The sequence below is a fragment of the Alligator sinensis genome, unplaced genomic scaffold (genome assembly GCF_000455745.1).
Source record: "Alligator sinensis unplaced genomic scaffold, ASM45574v1 scaffold1018_1, whole genome shotgun sequence".
Lineage (NCBI taxonomy): Eukaryota > Metazoa > Chordata > Crocodylia > Alligatoridae > Alligator > Alligator sinensis.
Window position 1 is genome coordinate 1,655,079 of NW_005842038.1, and position 20,540 is coordinate 1,675,618.

Consider the following 20,540-nt stretch of genomic DNA (forward strand, 5'->3'; position numbering starts at 1 on the left):
AATGATAAATAAGATAAAGGTAAAAAAAAAGGTAAATCTGTGGACCCTTTGGGACCAGAGATCTATTTTATTCTCTGTCTGGGCTCAAGCATATGTGCCAATGAACAAGAACCTCCCTGCCTCCTGCATCGACTGCCAGCAAAGCTCACATTGAGGTAACTGTTCAGATAAAACTCTTAGACATATTTATTCATGCTAGCCTTCCTGCTCCTGGAAACATTCTTGCCAGTAAAAAGACTTTCTTATTCCTAAATGGCAGCAAAGTGATGTAGTGGTTTCAGGCAAAGAGAGATTCAAACCCAGGATTGAGATTCTAATGATGATCTGAATTCGACTTCGGTCTTTTCCGAGGGCATAAATATGAGAAGTGCTCTGCGAGGCTCGTTCCGACGCTCGACATGAGAGTGAATTTCAGCCACATGCCTTTTTGTTTCGTTTGCCCCGTCTTTTTAATAAGCCCTTATTTGAGCGTGTTGAAACCTACCCAACTGAGAAGTTTGCCAAAAGCATCCTTTGTGAACATTGTTTCATTTCTTCCTGAAAAATAATATTTTGGTGCTTTTATCGGCGTGTTTCATTTAATGAATGCTCTGTTTCCTATAAATAAAATGTTCCAATAGCAATTTTAAGACTAGTTTGGGGGGGGGGAAACCAAACCCTGAGCATTCGTTTCTGGAAATAGAAAGGGCGGGGGGCGGGGGGGAGATTTTTTTTAAAGAAAGTTTTGAATCATGTAAGACAGAAACCACTTTAACATCTCAGCCTTGTCTGCAAGCCTTTTATAACTTGTTTTCCATCCAGCTAAGAATAAAGGTGCATTACAAATATATTGTATTTTATTAAAACAAGGAGGGGGAAAAAAATCTAATTTAAAATTTACTGCTTAGGATGTTTCTTTACATCCTAATATTTATGACACTTGGATGGCGGCCCTACAGTTGTTAGTTCCACGTTTTGATTCTCCTGAACCAGCAAAAGATAGAGACTGTGCTTTGACTGTTTATTTTTAAGACTTTTAAATGCCTCTTTCCAATGAAACGTAAAAAAAAAATGATTTGGCATTATGTTGTACTTTTTAAAAAAATAAAACCTACATTTCAGATGTAAAACCAAGCAGTCAGCGTCTTTTGAATTCTGCCATAAATAGGAAACAATGCACCATATTCAACAGAAATTTGGCACAGATGATTTCCTGCTAAGTAATTCCAGGCATTCTTCTTTTTTTCTTACCCTATCACCAAGTATCCGGGGCCAGATTTTCAAATGTGTTCAGCATACACATTTGGACCAAATTAAAAAAAGAGTTCATCATGTTTGAGCCTGAGATCTTGTAAAAAAAAAATGGTGTTTGCTGTTTGTAAGGTAGCATTTGATAATAGCTGAAATGTTAAGATGAGCTGTGGAAAGTAGTTTGGAAAACAAAAGGACTTTCATATTCACCTAGCCCACCATTGCACAGCTCACAGCAGCAGCATTAATAATGTGTTTTTTTTCCAGAAAAGTTTCTCAGACCTTAACAGTATTAAGGTTCTTATTCTTTTTTTTTTTTTTTGTAAAGAGGAAAGGAGCCTTGAAAACTTATAAATAATGTAAATATATAGATTGTGTGTATGTGTGTGTTTCCAAGAATTGTTTCCTTGGGGAAATAATAACTCAGTTCAGTGATGCTTGAGATTTTATGGTTACCATGTATGAAAGTAATGTTTGCTTAATTGTTTCTGGCATATAAACGTGAGCTGAAAAATGCAAGATCACAGCAGCTGCAGAAAAAAATGATCTTAGATTAATGGAATTAGGATTCTTGAGCTTTAACCAAGAGATAACTCCAACGTGTCCAAGACACAAGGGTGCATGATAGCGTGTGCATTCACAGTGCAGAGATAGCTGAAACAAGTGGCACCTATCATTTACTGCCTTGTGTCCATTCAGAATGAACCACTGGCACGCACAACATGGGCCTTATTCTTGATCTATTCATCAAGTGCAGCGTATATGCCTTAACCCCAGATGGTGGCTGTCTATGAAGGCTGCCTGTGCCTCTCATCCTGGAGGCAATATCCGATGAAAAAGATGATGCATAAAGCATAAAGAGTTGCCATGACTGGTTATTTGCACCCGTGCCCTGCAATACCCCCATTCTGACATAAAGCTAGATGGCTGCCATTCAATTTTTTATGCTCCTATAGGACTGACCTTAACTGACCAATCATAATAGGCTGCTAGAAGTAAAAAGCAGAACAATTTTTTTGCTAGTATTTTCTAGTGATTTGTCCTACCCTGTTGTTTTAAGAGCCCCAAGCACTGAAGTTTCCACCACTTCCCTTAGGAGAACATCCCCTCTTCTGATCAATTTGTAGCACAGGCCTCAAACACGTGGCATCACAACAGTAGCACCCAAAAGTCCTGAATGCTCCCGTCAGCACTCTCTACTTTGCAGACGTCTTTTTTGTTCAAAACATTTTTCCAGGGTCCTGAATCAGATTGCATAAAGCTGTGATTCTCAACCAGGGTTAGCACTGTTAGGTGTGCAAACATGATTCACAAGATAAATCCCGAGTCTTCAAATAGAAATCTAGTGTCAAAAACCTTCTGACCTGTTGTCATCTTTCAGTTCTTTGCAACAGAGGAATTGTTCTATTATTTTTCTATATTCAAAAGAAGAGTGACACCTAAGACCTGGCATCTTCTGAGGGGCGCCTTGAATCTATCAAGGGTTGACCTGAATGTCTTGAGGGTTCCCTGAGTCTAAAAAGGTTGAGAACCACTGACATAAAGGGGGCGTGAAGAACTAGCAACGAGTCTACAAGGACCCGAACACAGGCAATGAAATGCTGCATTTTTTCCAGCTCTGTTTAACAGAGTCAAGGGGTAGAAAATCAGATGGTTTTGAATAAGCCCTGGGTAAGTGTGTGGCCTTGAATGGTTATATGAACCAAACATCCTGAGATTTGCCCATTGCCAGCTAATCATCGACCCATATCCCATTTCAAAGCATGACCACGCTCGGCATTGACTGGAAATTAATAAAGTTTGTTAAGCCATTAATTGCTCTCCAGCAAACACTTAAGATTTTCTGAACGGGTGTTTATTGAAATGCAAATCACTGGTGCTAAGTCCCACAGCCTTCATAACCATCATTTAAAAATTAATTGTACAGACCAAATCTTCCCCCTGCTTGAGTATCTGTCAGTTGAGAGTTCTTAGACTTCATATATTGATAAATCACTCCCGTCCTCTTCTATCACACATTCCCTATGGAATGGAGACAGTAAAGATGAATTAACTGGTTTCTGGGGAATAAAAGCTACCTAGTCTCACTGATAGACTTGTGCAGAATTAAGAAATCACGGAAATTAGAACAGTGACAGGCTAATGGCTCATGCTGTGGACTCTGCTGCCAGGGCAGGGTTGTTCCCTGCAGTGAGCTTTACACCATGGAGTGAGACACGACACTGGCTCTTCCATGTGAAGCAGAGAGGTCCCAGAGATGCTTTAACAAATGCTCCTTGGCCTATGCTCCCTGTCGGGGAGTAGAAAAGAAATGTAAGGAAGTACGACCTGGTCATGCCCTTCTCTTCTCGGAGCTGGCCGCTCCATTTTGTTCTGCACCTGGATCCTGACAGGTTACCTACCCCAGAACCCAGGACCAGAGTCAATATTTAGCTCTGACTCCAACTCTCCACCAGGCCTGGCACTCCCCAGCAACGCACGGTTCTCAGGGGTCCTACTTACGCTCTTTCCCGTGTTGGAGCAGGATACAGCTTAATGCCCTCACAGATTGGAACCTGCTTTCTCTTCTCTTAATCTGGCTCTAAGGTGAGCAAACCCCAAAATCTTGCCATGCCCTTTTTTTTGCAAACCTCTTCTTGTACCTGTGGGAATTGTTTTTCATTTCCATTCCTCCAGCCTGATTCCACTGAATGCTTTCTCCTCTAAACCGGCAAGCATCCTAGCAGCAACGGAGTGAAGAAAGTGTCACGTTAAGTTAAATGATGCCATTGCAACACTAAAAACAGCACAGCCCATCAGAGAAGAAGCCAGGGGCCTCATGGGGCACCCTGAGTCTAGGATTATGTAGTGTCCATGTATCGATTGTTTTCTCCTAGGTTATTGAACGGGTGTCTCTAGCAAATCACAGAATGCCTATTAATGCTCAGGGACAAGGCATAGGTCATGCTTTAAATTTCCTTAAATACCGGAGATCTCAAAAAACCTAGCACATTTTTTGTCGGCTTTACAGTTAAAGAAAATCTGTACATAAGGAAAAGTAACACCCATGGCAATAAACCTAAATCTCCTTTAGTGTGTATCATGCAGGGAATAATTCATATGAGAGAATTTGTCATTGTGGTCGGTTTATAAACTAAACAGGCTGGATTTTCATATTGTAATTTGCTATAAGAAATTAGAACACGTTTAGAATTTATTGCTATTTTTATTGTTTGCTTTGCAGAAGCAACTAAGAGCTGCATTCATAAATCAGAGCCTCGTTGTGTCGGAGCTAAGCTAGTCCCTTGCCCCAAACACCTTACTATCTCACCACGAGTAGGATCTGTGCTTTGGGCAGCAGGGTCAGGCTGCCTGAAGTAATAGTGGTGGCTGAGCCAGTGGCAGTGGCATCTGACGTTTTGGCACGCCTTATGAACGGCTTGCCTGCCTCCTGTTGCACTACGGCAATCTCGGGCAATAGAGCCTGGGTGTGTCCACACATGTATTTATGCATGCCTAAACTCAATGTGCCTTTGCTTAAGGCACATTAAGGTGATATAGGTGCGTGTCTACACATGGGTGCGCTAACGTGCATTAAGGTGCATTAAATTTAGGTGTGAATAGCTAAGTCACAGTAGCGCATATGTAGACATGCTAATGCACATTAAGGCAGTATGTATCTATTGATGAATGCCACATTAAAGTACATTAGCATGTCTACATGTACGCTAATGTGACTTAGCTGTTTGTGCCTAAGTTTGATACCTGTTTTATGCAGGTATCAAATTTAGGCTCACGTAGCCTTAAATCACCATTTTTAAGGTGCATTAAGGGCATACGTGGGTAGATATGCTCCCATAATGCACCTTAAAATGGTGATTTCAGACTAAGCCCACTTAAAAGAGGCACATGTACATGTGCCCGTGGGTAGCTAGATGCGTGGAGCTCAAAGCAAAGAGTTAAGTGGTCAGACAGGAGTATGGTTAGCGACCTCATGATTAAGATTGTGTTTAAATCAGAATTCAAATCCCTTCTCAGGGATGCAGAATATGTGGTTTTGCTTGTCTCCATTTCTAGGCACAGGGTTTAACTTACAAGAGTGCTGGACTCAGTATTTGGGTATCCAAAATAGAAGTACACCAAGTCACTGTTCATTTAAATGTGCACCACATTTCATAATGGAAGTCAGACCCCTGACTCTTAAGGTGAAGATTTAATTTCCTGGAAGGAAGCAAGTGAATCCATTCAACATCTTTAGAGTTTGAAGGAGTTCAAAAGGGCTTATTTGGGAAAATGTGGCAGATAACGTTTCAACTTTTCTAAGCTGCTCTCATAAATGTCTTTGTTCTAATAGAGGTACACGGCAATCTAAATGAAGTCTTACGCAGCCCACTGCATCCAGTAGTTTGATTAAAAAATGAAGAACACTAAAGTGAACAAGGTTATTAGCATTTTCATCATTAATGTTTTGCTTTATGCCACAAAAGTTAACGAATAATAACTTGCTGTTGGCACTGTGCATGCAGTCGCTGTGTCAGGTTTGCTGTCACTGTTTGGGATGTTTCTCATCCCAACTAAAACTTCCCTGCCCAGGCCATGAAACACAAAACGGAAAAGTGCTAAGATTCACCCAGGTTGTTTCCCTGGTTCACAGGCTCTCTCAAGGGTCTCACTCCAGTCTGGAGTAGAACATCTCTTCTCCTACTGCTTCTCCGTCTGAGTGATAGTCCCCATTTTTCATCAGTTCCAGGCACAGGCACAATGGCACAGACTGAAGGTCCATCTTCCAACTCTCCCCAGTTCTTTTAGCCTGACTCTCCTCCTTCTGTTGTGTTAAGTATCACTTTCCTTTGCACCACTTACCCGGCCTGAGCAACTGTTGTGATTTCATCACCTACCACAATATTTCATCCCCTGCTGGGTCCTTTTCCCAACTGTGAGAAGCTCTGTCCTCATACAGCATTGTCCAGGGACACCCGCTCTGACTGGCTGAGCTGCAGCCTGTCACCCCCCCCCCCCCACCCCCCCCCCCCCCGACCCCATCCTCCCTCTTCAGGGAAAAAGATGGCAATCAGAGTTGCTGTGGTAAGCAACCTCAGCAAAACTTTCCCCCTGGGCTCTTCACCCCAAATATACCCCTTGGGATCAAAGAGAGGAAATGGTGACATCAATCCCATTGCAGGGGGAGCAGAAAGATCACAGAAGCTCAGATAGGATGAAATGGGATGTGGGGGTAGGTCAAGGGTACAACTGAGCCGAATAGCCTGTAGGTTAGTGCAGAGATGGGGGAGGGCAGGGGGGTGAAAGGGCTGCAGATGCACTCCCCTTTGATTTCGGTTCCAGCCAAAGTATAAAACCATCTGCCTAGCGCCGAGAGTGGCATTTCTATTCAGCAGCAGTGAGGGAGGCAATTGACTTCATGGATCATTATAATCTACTTGATTCCTTCTGAACTCTTCATTCCACAGGTGTTAACAACTCTCTCTCCTTTTAAATGGTCTTGATGCTCAGCTAACCAAACATACAATCATGGAATCATAGACAATGAGGGTTGGTAGGGACCTCAAGAGGTCCAATCCCCTGCTCAAATAGGACCACCCCCAACTAGATCATCCCAGCCAAGGCTTTGTCTAGATGGGTCTTAAAAATCTCCAAGGATGGAGACTTCACCACCTCTCTGGGTAACCTGTTCCAGTGCTTTACTACCCTCCTAGGGAGAAACTTCTTCCTAATATCTAACCTCAACTTCTCTTGCTGCAACTTGTGACCATTGTTCTTGAGACCATTGCTCCTTGTTCTGTCAACTCGTGCTGTCAACTAGACTTTCTTCTGCATTTCTGCTGTCTGTTAGCTGTTCCTGGCAAACTAGCTCCTATTTCCCATCCCTGCAGACTGTTTTTAACTCTGGCAAAAACATTAATTGAGGTTTGGACATAACTTTCAGTGAAGCATTACATGCACTGTCAAGATGCTCAAGAAGGCTAGATTTTGTTTTATGAATCTGAAAAAAAAAAAAAAATGCCCATATAATCCTAATGACTGTAGGACTAATGAAATAGCATATTTTGACTATTTTTGTCTGGTTTGTTCTGTTTTTTATACATAATATATGATATAGCAAATTAATGCACATTCCAATACATTTACAGCTGTTTTTGCTCTAGGCCACTAGCTTATTACTAAAGCTTCTCATTTCTTTTTAACTTGAGAAAAATATTTGTTGGGTTATATGTGATGATGCACCATACCATCAGCTCCTCCCTTTTCAAAATCCTAGATTTGCCTGTGGGCTAATGTAGTTAAGGCATACCAGCTTTTGTAGCTAACAACACACAAGGGAGCAATGTGGCTAATGTCACATCTGCTCATCTTTGTGTCCTCCCCCCAAGCAAATGCTTAGGTACCCAATGGCAGACAAGGTTTTTTAGGTAAATGTGATATCTTCTATTAGACCAACTAAATAGTTGGAAAAAATGTTCTTTGCAAGCTTTCAGGTGCAAACACCCTTCTTCAGGAACAGGGAGAGCTTGTTGTTTCTTTTTGTTCTCTTCTGGGTAGAAAGGAAGCCCAGATATAAAATGAAGGTCTGTGAAAATGCAAATCTATGGAAGGACAATAGGTGAGAGAAAGGTAGGATTAGGGAACAAGGGGAAAGAATGTTGCTGGTAAAATGCAGACAGGTAACCTGGGGTTTGCAGATGGCAGGCAAGTTATAATGTGCCATGAAGCCAATGTCTATATTGAGTCCATGATTTTTGTATCCAGTAGATTTATGAAGTGACGTTCATAGGTTTGTCTACAAAAGGTGATTTGTAAATTCCCTTTGAGGATTAGAACTGAGAGACTGGAGAGAGAGTGGTTGTCTTGTGAGAAGTGAGCACCTACAGATAATCGGATATTTTTGTCTGTGATGGATTTTCAGTGTGCATTCATTCTGGAATGCAGTTATGGTTTGTATACTATATATTTTCCATCAGAGCATTTGGTGCACTGGATGAGATATATTACATTTCTGGAGGTGCAGCTGTAAATCTAGGAATGGTGATGGTTCTGTTGTGGGGTGCAGTTATTGTTGGGGGGTGGAGATGTGTTAGCAGTTTTACGTGTCTTGTCCTGGCATGGCCTAGATCCATTTGGCTGTTTTGGGCCATAGGAAATTTGTTTCTGGTGATGAGGCTGTTGAGGTTCAGTGCTTGTTTAAAGGCTAGGATGGGTGGTTCTTGAAAGATCTCTTTAAGATTGGTTCTTCTACTAGTATGGGTTGCAATTGTTTGAGGATGTTCTGTATAGGTTCCAGGGGAAGACGATATGTCACAACTAATGGTGTGCGTTTTGTGGGGATTTTCTTTTTGTACTGCAGCAATTCTTCATGTGGTATCTGGTGGCTCTTTCAAAAGTACAGACTATGTCTCTGGAGGACTGTCCTTGTTGGATGACAGTCCTTTTGAGATTTGCAAGGTAACAATGGCATGTGTTTTCCTCAATGCAAATTCAGTGGCATCGGAGGACTTGGCTGCATATTACAGCTGTCTTGGTGTGTTAGGGGTGATTACTGGTTGTGTGCAGATATGTGTGTTGGCCCATGGATTTCTTGTATATGGTGGTTTGTATTTTACTGTTCTGGATAGTGATCATAGTGTCTAAAAAAGAAATGTTGGTGCTGGAGTATTTGAGAAAGACTCAATTACAGTTGTATCAACTGTAGGTGGTCTTTGGCATGAGTCTAGAGCAGGGCTTCAACTCATACCTCCAGAGTTGTGGCAAAGACACCTGAACTGCTCTGCCCCTGGGTCCCTCAATGTGGATAATAGAAGGATATATACTTATTTGGTTAGATGTATGCACATAATGCCTATAGTAGGATATTGGGGCATGGAGAAAAGCTGGAAATGTCATCATCTAGCAACCAGAAAGAGGAGGACCCCACGGCAATGGGCTACAAAATCACCATAGCCTATAAATTTGAGAGAGTTGGCCACACTTTGGCTATTGCACACTCCTACATAAGGAGTAGGCAGGGGACATTAAAGTAAAAAAAAAATCAAAGAGCACATTGGAAACACAATATAATCTTTAAAACAAGAACATTTTAAGAGATTTGAATTGTGTTTCTTTGGTGAGCTGCTAAGCCTTTGCAATATGACCTATGCAATATAAGTATGTCATATAATCCTCCATGCAGCATAACAAGCACCACTGTAAAACCTGTAAGGTCTTTTGCCCCAACAGTCCTGTGGAAGGCTGTTCCAGATCACCACTTTTCAATTGTTCTTCTTAGTTCTTTTCCTTACCAGGTACTCTTCTTTCCTGCAAGTCTTTGAGCGGGTAGGAAAGGTGCAATGGAAATGGTTACAGAGCAAGTTAAGCCTGCTAAATAAATTATAAAAAAAAATTAAAAGCTGCATGTATGCAGTATAATGCATATTTTATTATTTTCCCCTTACAATGTTGTTAAAAATACATAACCTCTTGATGTATGGATGTTTCCTTGAGGAAGGTGCTCTGTAGCTCTGAGGCAGGATAAGTAGCATGTGATGTGGCAGCTGTAAGGTAACAACATGTTTTCCCATAAAAAGCCGAGCAAATGGGCACATAAATTCCATATAAACTGTCAGTGTGTCAGCTATGCTAACACTGGGTAAGCTACTGCCCTGGAGCTTCACTAACTTATGCACCTTCATTTTTCAAACAATACACTTCAGAAATTCACACAGCGCCTTTGTAAGCAATGCTCAGACCATCCTGGTCTCAGCAACCTCAGCACCCTTTGTTGCTTATGCAAGACTGAAAGGGGATCAAACCAAGCCACGTATTCTCAAGAGGATATATTTACCAGCAAGAAAAATACAGAAAGTCTAGGGAGGAGCTGGGAATTAAGTCAAACTAGCCCACTACCTTAGCCACAAGGTTTTCATTTTCTTGTTCATTCTCTTGCCCCCCTGCCCCCCACCGCTCCAACACACACGCGCGCGCGCGCGCGCACACACACACACACACACACACACACACACACACTTCCTTTTTTAACCTGTTCAAATATTGTCTCTTTATGTCTCTTGTTTCCTTAAGCTCATCTGATCACCTATTCATACTCCTCCACGCACCCTTACTACATTCACTCCCACCATCTCCCACCTGAGCTTTAAAAATGTATCATCCACTGAGTGGTTCATAAATTCAAGCACCATCCCAAATCCAAAACACAAGTCAGGGAGAGGGATAGAGATGATAGTGTACTGGCAGAGCCCACTCATTGAGAGCTAGTCAAGATTTTTTCACTGAAACTGTTGGGTCAGTCTTGGACACCATTTCCCAAAGAAAAATGAAAAGAAGGTTCACAATTGTTGGAGTATCCCATCCTGCTGCTTTCAAATAAAAGAGAAAGTTTTGTTTCTCTGCTTGAAATACATTTTGTTTGTACATTCATTTAAGTTATATTTTTCGGAAAAAACATATAAAAAGATGAAAATTAAAATGAAACATTTCAAAATCGTTCAGTACTCCTAATTTTATTTTTTTCCCCAGACATTTGGTATCTGGGAATTTTGGGGATGTTAACTTTTAGCCCTGATCTGGGGCAGACAGAAATACTTTCAAAGTCTTAAAAATTCTGGCAATTCAAGGAAACTTTCCCTTCCCACTTTACCCACACTCCCAGAAGATTTCTTAACCATCCTAAACCTTAAGAGTGGGCTGTGACTCCAAATTGACAGAATCTCAACAGCAGGTGACACAACAGGGAGTTTCTCATGTCAGGGGTTCGTTTCCCATGCTATATGACTTTCCTGGCTTTGGTTATTTACAATTAATATTAACACACATTTGAGACAGAAGTATGATGGTTACCATTGACTGCAATCAAGAGAACCTAGAGATGGGACTAACCGACTGTTTGATATGTAAGACTTTAGCCATGGCCATACTCTCGGTAATGTGCATAGTAAAGAGTGGAGAAATTTTGAAGGGAGCAGAGGCTGGCAAAATAGATGGTAATTTAAGTGCCTATCCAAGCAACTGATATTACTAGATGGGGCTGTAAACCTTGTGAGAACAGGCTTTCCTGCAGTCTGTTGACAGTTCTTTTTTCTTGCCTGAAGCTGGGAAAAACGAGAACTGTTTTATAATATTTGAGAATATTTAATAATAATGAGAAGTATTTTATAGTGTGCCCCATAATGAGAAATAATGTACTTTGATAAAAAACATTTCAAGCTCCTTGGAAGCTGAAGGAAAAGTTTGGGCTTAGAATTTGGGTGGAGTTTTGTGCAGAACTTTGGCCAGTATTTTTATGCAGTGCATACGGTCAAGCTGTCTCAAGCTGAGATCCCATCAGATCTCTTGGGCTGCTTCAAGCTGAGATCCTGTCAGAGCTCATAAACTAAACAGGGTTGGGCCTCCTCAAGCTGTGATGCTGTCAGATCTCATCAGCTAAGTAGGGTTAGGAGAATCGGTGCTCAGGTGGGAGGCCTGCCATGAACACGAAGGTGCTGTAGGAAATGCTATTGGCAGTATGGGTAAGCTCTAGGTATGTGCATGGGTGGGTGGATTCATGAAGTGTTCCCTCTCCCTTGACCCTGTAAAGACATTAGCCTCCATCCAAGTCCATGCATTTTCCCAACACAACAACAACTTGAAGATAGTGCCAATATCCTCTCTGATTCCGCTCTTCTGCATAGTCACTAAAAACAGGGTATGGTCTCCATTCATCTTTGTATGATACGTACTTCCATGCACAGGCGGGGAAAGAAGGAGCATCACGTAGGAATATCTACATGGCCTCCTTATCATGCAGGGATCATGGGAGCAGCCACCATAATATGGTGCTGAGCATGTCCCAGTAAGTTCTGTTCTCTCTGCTGTCCCAGAGAGGCAGATACACCAGCATCTGCCTCTCTTTTCCCACCTAGGAAGGGCAGCAAGGAGGATCAGGAGTATGCACTCATCAACAGGATACCTAGGTGGGGGCAGCACCATACCTAGACTCATGGTGGCCCTGGGCAAAGGTCTAGTATCAGGCCCCACTTCTCTAGAGATAGTAATAATAATAATAATAATAATAATAAAAACTACCATTTTCGGGCCCTCTTTCTGTCCAGGACACAGGCGGCTGCCCGGTTTGCCCATGCCTGTGTCTGGCCCTGGGTGGGAGCAGGGGCTGTTACTTCTTATGTAGTAGATGGGACTGCCTTTTTGTAAGGAAGGACTAAGGTGGCTACAATTTTCATTTCTTTCCATTCTTGTGGACCACTGTGGCTCCATTTGCAGTTTTGTGTCTGCATGGTAATAGTAGGGTAACTCAAAAACCTTCTTGAGATACATCAGGAGCATTCACATTTCTCTGAGCTGAATTTAAGTAGTCTGCAAACTCAAGCAGATTTCTTCAAATCAAATTTGCACTTGTCAGGTTTTGAAGCTTTTCTTTGTAAATGCAAGGGGGTAAAAACTTTTTTTGTAATGCTTATATTCCTTTTTGGCAGTCTAATCTCGGGATTGGAGCCCTCTGCATCTTAGATGGGTGCCTATGCCTAAAACTTAATCTGGCTTTGCCTATGGAACAAAGAGTGAAGCGGGACGAAGGGGGTCTACTCCCTGTCCCACATACTGTGATTTATGAAAACGTTTGAACTCTGCCTGCAGGAAGCGCGGCTTCTGTGTTCTGCTCAACTCTACTTACAGATGCAAGGATGATTTTTTTTTTCTTGCCTAAAAGCTGCTTAGAAACGTCCATTTGAAATGTTAAACTGAAGATGGAGATTCTGATGTTTGTGTCAAGATTAGCACAGTTGAGGGGGAGAGGGGAAGAGGGAAATATTTTCCTGAAGACCAAAGCCCACAGCGCAGAGAGAGTGTCAATAGAGATGAGGGGAATCTAAAGCATAAAGGTTAGCTTTTTAAACCGTTGAAGTGAGAAAGACTGCTCTTTGTGAAGCTGGTCACAAAGGGAGCAATGTGTCTGCACCAGAAAGACTGAGTGACCTTTTCAAAGTGTTAGGTATTGTTTATTTTCATTGAATTAAGTGTGTGCATGTGTGTGCGCGTGTATGCGCACGCACATGCACGTGTGTGTCTATGGTGTGGTGTGTGTTGAGGGACTGGGAGTTGTTAAGTAGCTTTTCTTAAATTGCTGAGTCTATGCTGATTAGAACAGGGCTGGAACTGGATTTTGTATTTTAGAGAAAATCCCATGAATTTGAAATATGCTCTAGGCCATAAATGAACAAAATAAAGCACACAAAAACATTTCTACAAAATGAAAGTCTGGAAAAATATTCTATGTTGGGTCAGTTCTAGTGGTTCCTTCCAGTTTCTGTTTCTCTTGAAAAAATAAATTTTTAAAGGAAACACTAAAAATTCTGTTCTAAGCAAGGTCAAAACAGACTGTTTGGATCTTATCTGATAGCTCTATTTCATTTTTTAATTTTCTTTTCAATCCCTCACAGTTGAGAATGATTGTGCTCCATGACTCTCTTATCTGTGTGTCTGAAGATGGCTGATGAGCACAAACTCAATTGCATCTTGGGCGTGTGTTTCCATTTGGGATTGTGTGGTGCCAGGTTCTGGATTTGGTCCACAACACGCTGTTTTTGCCGCTCCCACTTTTCCATCTCTTGTGACGTTTCAAGGCACTGAGATCCCTGCAGAAGACTCTTCCTCCATTTGGGAGGTCCTGGGCAACAGTCTTCCATGGGTTGACATCAACGTTGCATTTTTTTAAGTTGGCCTTGAGGATGTCCTGAAAGCACTTTCTCTGCCCTCCTCTTGAGGATATGCCTTGGTTGAGCTGGGAAAATAAAACTTGCTTCAGGAGTCTGAAGTTGGACATCTGGACGACATGGTCAGCCCAAATAAGTCGATGTCAGATGATCATCACCTCAATACTCATGGTGTTTGCTTGCAGAAGGATGCTAATGGTGGTGCATCTGCCTTCCCACTGGATTCAAAGGATCTTCCACAGACAGCATTGATGGTACTTCCCCAACAAATTTAGATGTCTCGTGTACATTTTCCATGTTTCAGTTCTGTTCAGCAAGGTGTCTCCTCTGTTTCCATAGATTCATAGATGTTTGGGTCGGAAGGGACCTCAGTAGATCAAGTCTGATCCCCTAACCAGGGCAGGAAAGAGCGCCGAGGTCAGATGACCCCAGCCAGATGCATGTCTAGCCTCCTCTTTAAGATCCCCAGGTAGGGGAGAGCACCACCTCCCTTGGAGCCCATTCCAGGTTCTGGCAACCCTTACCATAAAGAAATTCTTCCTGACGTCCAACCTAAATCTGCTGTCTGTCAGTTTGTGGCCATTGTTCCTAGTTACTCCAAGAAGTGCCATGGTAAACAGAGCATCTCCTGTTCCTTGCTACCCCCCACCTCCAAAGTGAATGTTTAGGTGGCCACAAGATCACCTCTCAACCTTCTCTTGCAGAGGTTGAATAGATCCAGGTCCCTGGACTGCCTCCCTGCAAGTGCGGGCCAAGTAGGCGTACTCTGCCTTGGTAACTACCCCCTGTTTCCACAGCCTGTGTACCTCTTTTTTTGCCCCTAGGCTTTCCTGGATTTCCTTGTTCAGCCAAGAGGGTTTCTTGGCTCCTTTGCCCCCTTTCCTGTGCAATGGGATTGTCTCCTTCTGTACCTGAAGGATTTCTCCCTTTAGGAATGACCACCCTTCCTGGACTCCCATGTCACCAATGCTCCTGTTCTTCAATTCCTCACTAACTAATCTCCTGAGCATGCTGAAGTTAGCCTTTCTGAAGTCTAGCGCTTCAGCCTTGCTGACTATCTTTCCCACCCTATGCTAGATAGTGAATTCAATCAATTGATGGTCTACAACCATGATCCCCATGGTTGGTGTACAACCATGATCCCCACCTTGCTATACGGAGCTGAGACATGGTCACTTGTACTGACAGAGAATGAACTAGAGAAGGACTGGGGTCCTCTGTAGCTCAGGAGCTGCTCAGCCTGCTGCCAGCTCACCACCCCCAGCTGAGAGAGATGGGGCAGGCTCTGCTGAGCAAAAAAAAAAAAAAAGGATCAGGCCCCTCATCCCTTTTTCTTTTGCCCGGATCAGCTGACACTGGATCACACAGCCTCTGAGCTGCAGGGGGGGGTCGGTCCTTCCCTCCAGAGTGATGGCATCCTCTGGGGCCACCTGGCCAGGATGCTAGTAGGAGGATGCCACCTGGGGGGTGCCATCACCATGGAGGAAAGGACCAGCCCCCCCACAGCTCAGATCCCCCTAGCTGAAGGCGAGGTGGGCAGACTCTATTGGGGGGGAAGAAGGATCAGGCCCCTCACCACTTTTTATTTTTCTGGCAGAGCCTGCCCATGACCAGGGGTGCCAGGCGGGTGTGGGTGAACTGCTGGTGGGCTGCCCCGTTCCATAACAGTGACAGAAGTCCCTAAATTGAAACACTGGGTTTTTAATTGACCCAATTAAAAACCCACCAATTAAAAAACAACCATTTCAATTTAGGGAGAACTAAACCCCCGTCATGTGTAAAAGCAGCCAAGAATGTGTGTGTGTGTGTGTGTGTGTTGTGGAGATGGTGCTCTCCAATAGTCATGGCGTATCACAAGATCGAATCTTCCGAGGACACTGCATTTCAGTTGGTAGAAATACCAAAAGAAGAAACAGTTCTTGTGTTATTTCATTCCTGGAGATGTCTCTCTGGCTTTATGCCTAGGTGCAGCCAAATACTACAAGAGTTTCATTGGCTGATGACCTCAGAGTGCTGGGCAAATCATGGCAAACTTGTCTCTCCATGCTCTTCTCAGCAAACATAATCCAGAAGAAGACTGTTAGTAGGTAAAAATAGACTAGAGTAGACAAAGTGCTTGTGACCACCCAGATGCTACTAAAATGGCCAATGAAAATTGAAGCCACCCAGTTTAGCCATGGATGAAAACACTGTACTTCTGCCATTAAGTAAAGATAGGTTGATTCAAAGGGATGTTCAATAGGATCTTCACTTCCTAGAAGACATTTGCTAATTAATATCTTAGGGTGACAAAAAAGAACATTTTTACTCTAACACAGCACATGATTTCAAATATTTTCCATTAGTTGGCCAGTCAATGCAGCAACTAATGTTGGTTCATTCTCTACCCTGGGAATTTAATCTCTCACAGGCCAACTTTACACCTTACTAACCTGTGTAGATGCAGAAAATGAAGAAGTCATCAGTCATATTGTTGGTTGAGAATAAGAGATTATCACAATGACCTAACAGGTGATTGATAGCGGGGCATATCCTGTACAACAATCTTCTCAAAAGAGTTCTTAAATTGCATCGGATCCATCAGTCTCTGTATGTTGGTTCATCCAGTGGATTTGAGCCAAATACCAGCTGGACCCCACCTCACTCCTTTCATGAGAAATGGTGCTATCATAGCTCAGTGAAGTATAATTGCTTTCCTTACAAAGCGATTCCACAATGATGGTGGGGGGAGCGGGGGATACTAACTTTGCTCTCGCTGGCAAGACTTTTTGGACAGTAAGATTTGATAGTGATGGCAGATAAATGTATGCAGCCATATATTTGCACACACACACTGTTGCAAAGACATGATTAATTGGAGTTTGTTCTGCTTACCATATATTTTAAGGATGTTGGACTTTTCATTCTCTTCCAAGTAGCTCCAAATGAAGGTGGTGATGACATTGCTGTACCTTCCTTTGCTTGCTGTCTCTTCCTTGTTCTAAGACTATTCCTCCTTCCTTTTACTTATTTATCTGGCAAAAAAATAACACCATGGTAGCTAATGGCATAATGAAGGAAGGTGGAAGTGAGGCTTTTTAAAGTCAAATCTCACCATTTTTGTACTGGCTCTAATCATTGTAAATTATAATGGCCAAAGTCGTGATTTCAGAGCTACGGAGGGTGAAATCCTGGTCCAACTGAAATCAGTAGGAATTTTGCCAGTGATCATTTGTGTGTTGGGGGGGGGGCAGAGTGGGGGGTGGCGAGAGGGCAAGGACAGGAGCTCATTCATGATTTATTCCTACCTACCTGTCAGGAGGGTGGGGGAACAAGGGAGCAGAGTTATTAAGGAGTTTCACTATAGTGCTGGATGTATTTCAAGGCCTGCTCTGGATTCATGCCAAAGGCTACACCTGGTCATTTGGGCTGGGGAGTCAAACGAAGCTGGATGCAATGCAGCTCTGTCGCATGCTTGCATGGCTTCAACACCCTAGCTCCAAGGGCTAGTAACCTTCGATGGACTGTCCAGTTTAATAAGTGGTTCAGTAGGATTGTGGATCTGAACTTGCATCTGTTACTTTGGTAAGGCACAGGTTTGCTTTCAAACTTGCTTTATGGTGGAAAACACATGCATGAAGAGATGGTTACTTTTGTGGTGCAAATAGCAGAAGGAAGGCAGAATGAACCAATTTTACTTTATATGTGAAACCTTTCTCTTCGATCTAATTAGAAGCACCCCTCAAAACACCATATAAAATGTAATTCCTACGACAATATAAAATGTTCTATTGCTTAAGTTCACTATAGTGGTTTCTGCAACTGCTGTGTAACTAAAAACTAATAACCTCATTTTTAATTAGTTGATGTTCTGCTCTAACCTCTCTACTATTCTCTCTGCAATCTATATCATTATTAACTCCTGATTTCTCCTAGCAGGTGTTATACTCTTTCCTTTTCTTTTTAAAGATAGTTCTCCAAAAAACTCTATCCATTAAGATACAAAATGTCTAAAGCTGATTTTAAACATGGTCTGAGCAATTCTGGGTTTATTTCACCATTTGTTTTGTTGTGTCATTAGCAGAATTCTTAGGGTGCATTTTTATGCTGGTGCTAAAGAAGTCTATTTTAAAGGATACAATGGTATTTCTCTCTGACTGCCCTAAAAATCATTAAACTATAAGTTTAAAAAAAAGGACACCACAAATATTACCCATCGGTTTTCCTGGTGTCAAAGTAGTGTTGAGTGATTATAAAGGGAACACAATATATTCTGCTATCTTGGCTTTCAGTTCCTTTAAAGCCATAAAAATACTAAAGGCTGATGTAAAAGGACACCGTAGGAGTAAGTGTTCACTGCATCCCAATGGTGTAACCAGAACATTCTGAGAGAATATAACCCTTCATCATAAATGTCGGAGAAGGAGTGACATATTGTATGCATTTAAAGAAACTTTTAAGCCATTGGAAACCTGCCCCCAAACCCACTGTAAAAGAACGGGTCACATCACTAACTGATACTGCTTCTTATAAGCAAGTAATATAGCCTGCAGCCATACCACCTCAAGCTGTGATCCCATCAGCTCTTATAAGTCTAGCAGAGCCTAGCTGGGTTGCTGTTCAGATAGGAGATCTCTTGGGATAGCCCGGACGCTGCGTGGAAGTCCTGTTAGCAATTCAGTAGGTGGCACTCTTCCTTTGAGCTGGTATCAAACCAATCCCATAGTGTCAGGGGATGCTGTTCTGCCTTCACATGAGCTATAAATTCAATGTATCATCCATATGTGCTCATCAAACAGGGGGTCTACCCACTGTGGCTTGTCCAAAGTCCATTTCAGGCATTAATTTCTACCTGTCCCCATCCCTGCTGCACTCGCAGATGGACAGGTGATCCTTTACCCCTTCATGTGGGTGCAGATCGAGAGATGAACAGATTATCTTTGCAATTCCATAACAGCAGTATGAAAAGGCTAGTTTGTTCCCAGGATATCGAGGCATATTTTATCAGTTAAGTATAAAATATACTGCTTTGTTGCCTCTAATCATAGAGGTCGTCCCTGGAACATGGATTTGGAAGGGAACACCGACATCATGAAGTCCTGTTTGTTTCTAAGCTACCATGTAATGAGCATTTTTCCACAAAGAGCCACAAGAACAACTACTCCAGCCCCTCTTGCACACTGCAGCCATGGAAACTTCCATACCACCACACTATACCATGGGATCTTTATTATGAAAAAGCCCCCCAGTGGTTTACAGAAAGAGAGTAGAAAAGTCAAAGGCATTACCAGTGCCTGCATGATTTGTGATGACAGAGGATTGGTTAAGTAGAATATTCCCAGATGATCCTATTTCCAACCCTTCCCTCCATCAGGACAGCAGGCCTTTTACCTAGAACTATTTATGCGGGCAGGGATACTATTTGATCAGGGTTGGTTGCATATTTTTAACCTCAAAATGTTTTTTTAGAGATTTTTTTTTTTCACAAAGAGCATCTATCTGTCTAATGCAATTTTGACTTTCCATCAAAAGAGAACTAAAACATCAAAAATGATTGTTTGCTTTTTGTCCAAAACCTGGGGAAAATGTGCATTTGGAAATATAGAGTTGTCATTCAGGTACTTCAGATGCTTGGTCTCCACTACTTTGCATCCCCTAGCCAGACCATATGTATTTCCCACATGCACCGCAGCCAGGAACTCGCATAAAGCAAGCGATGACACACCAATGAAGGGAGACATAACATGCTGCACCAAGGGTTTGGCTGCCCTGTGATGCACTGTGGTGCCAACTCCTAATGAGAAAAATGGGTTAAACGCTCACATTTTTTATTTAACTAAAAATAATTACAGCTTTTAAAAAAACAGTTAAAGCTTTATCATTTTAATTCAAAGGCTAACATTCTCAGCACATCCTTTCCTCATTTTCTGATAAACTCTAATTTGGTCCATTCCTGTAACCCCAAGGAATGAACAATGGTTCCTCTCCATATTCTGCTTCTTGAGAAGGTAGGTTGTAGGGTGAGCCAGTTTTCAGACATCTCTTTGTCCATGAGTTCTGGCAGAAGGTGAGTGCCTTTAGGGCAATGATTGGCTAGGCCTCTTCCCTTTCATTAGGAAGTTGTTGATCTGTTCATTAAATACATTGGCAGAGAGAGGCATGTCAGAATGCACCAGGTTACTCACTTTCCCGGGGGTGTAGGTCATAGCTGTGTTGGTCTAAGGATATAGGTAGACAAGGATTCTTTGGGTAAATCTGATATCTTTTATTAGACTGACTCAAATAGTTGGAACATTTTTTCTTTGCAAGCTTTCAGGCATAAATACCCTTTGTGAGGTTGAGGAAGCATCTGCCTTGGGTATTTATACCCAAAAGCTTGCAAAGAAAAACATTTCCAACTATTTGAGTCAGTCTAATAAAAGATATCAGATTCACCCAAAGAACCTCGTCTGCCTATGTCCTTAGACAAACACGGCTACAACCTACACTCATAAAGCCCTTTCATGAAGTAGCACCAGCCATAGGTGACTGGTAGGGGTTGCATAGGGGTGCATGTGCCACCCCAATGGGGCAAGTGCCTCCCCGATGGCTGACATTAATGCTGTCCGTAGGGCTGGTGACCCCCTGACATGGCTGCCG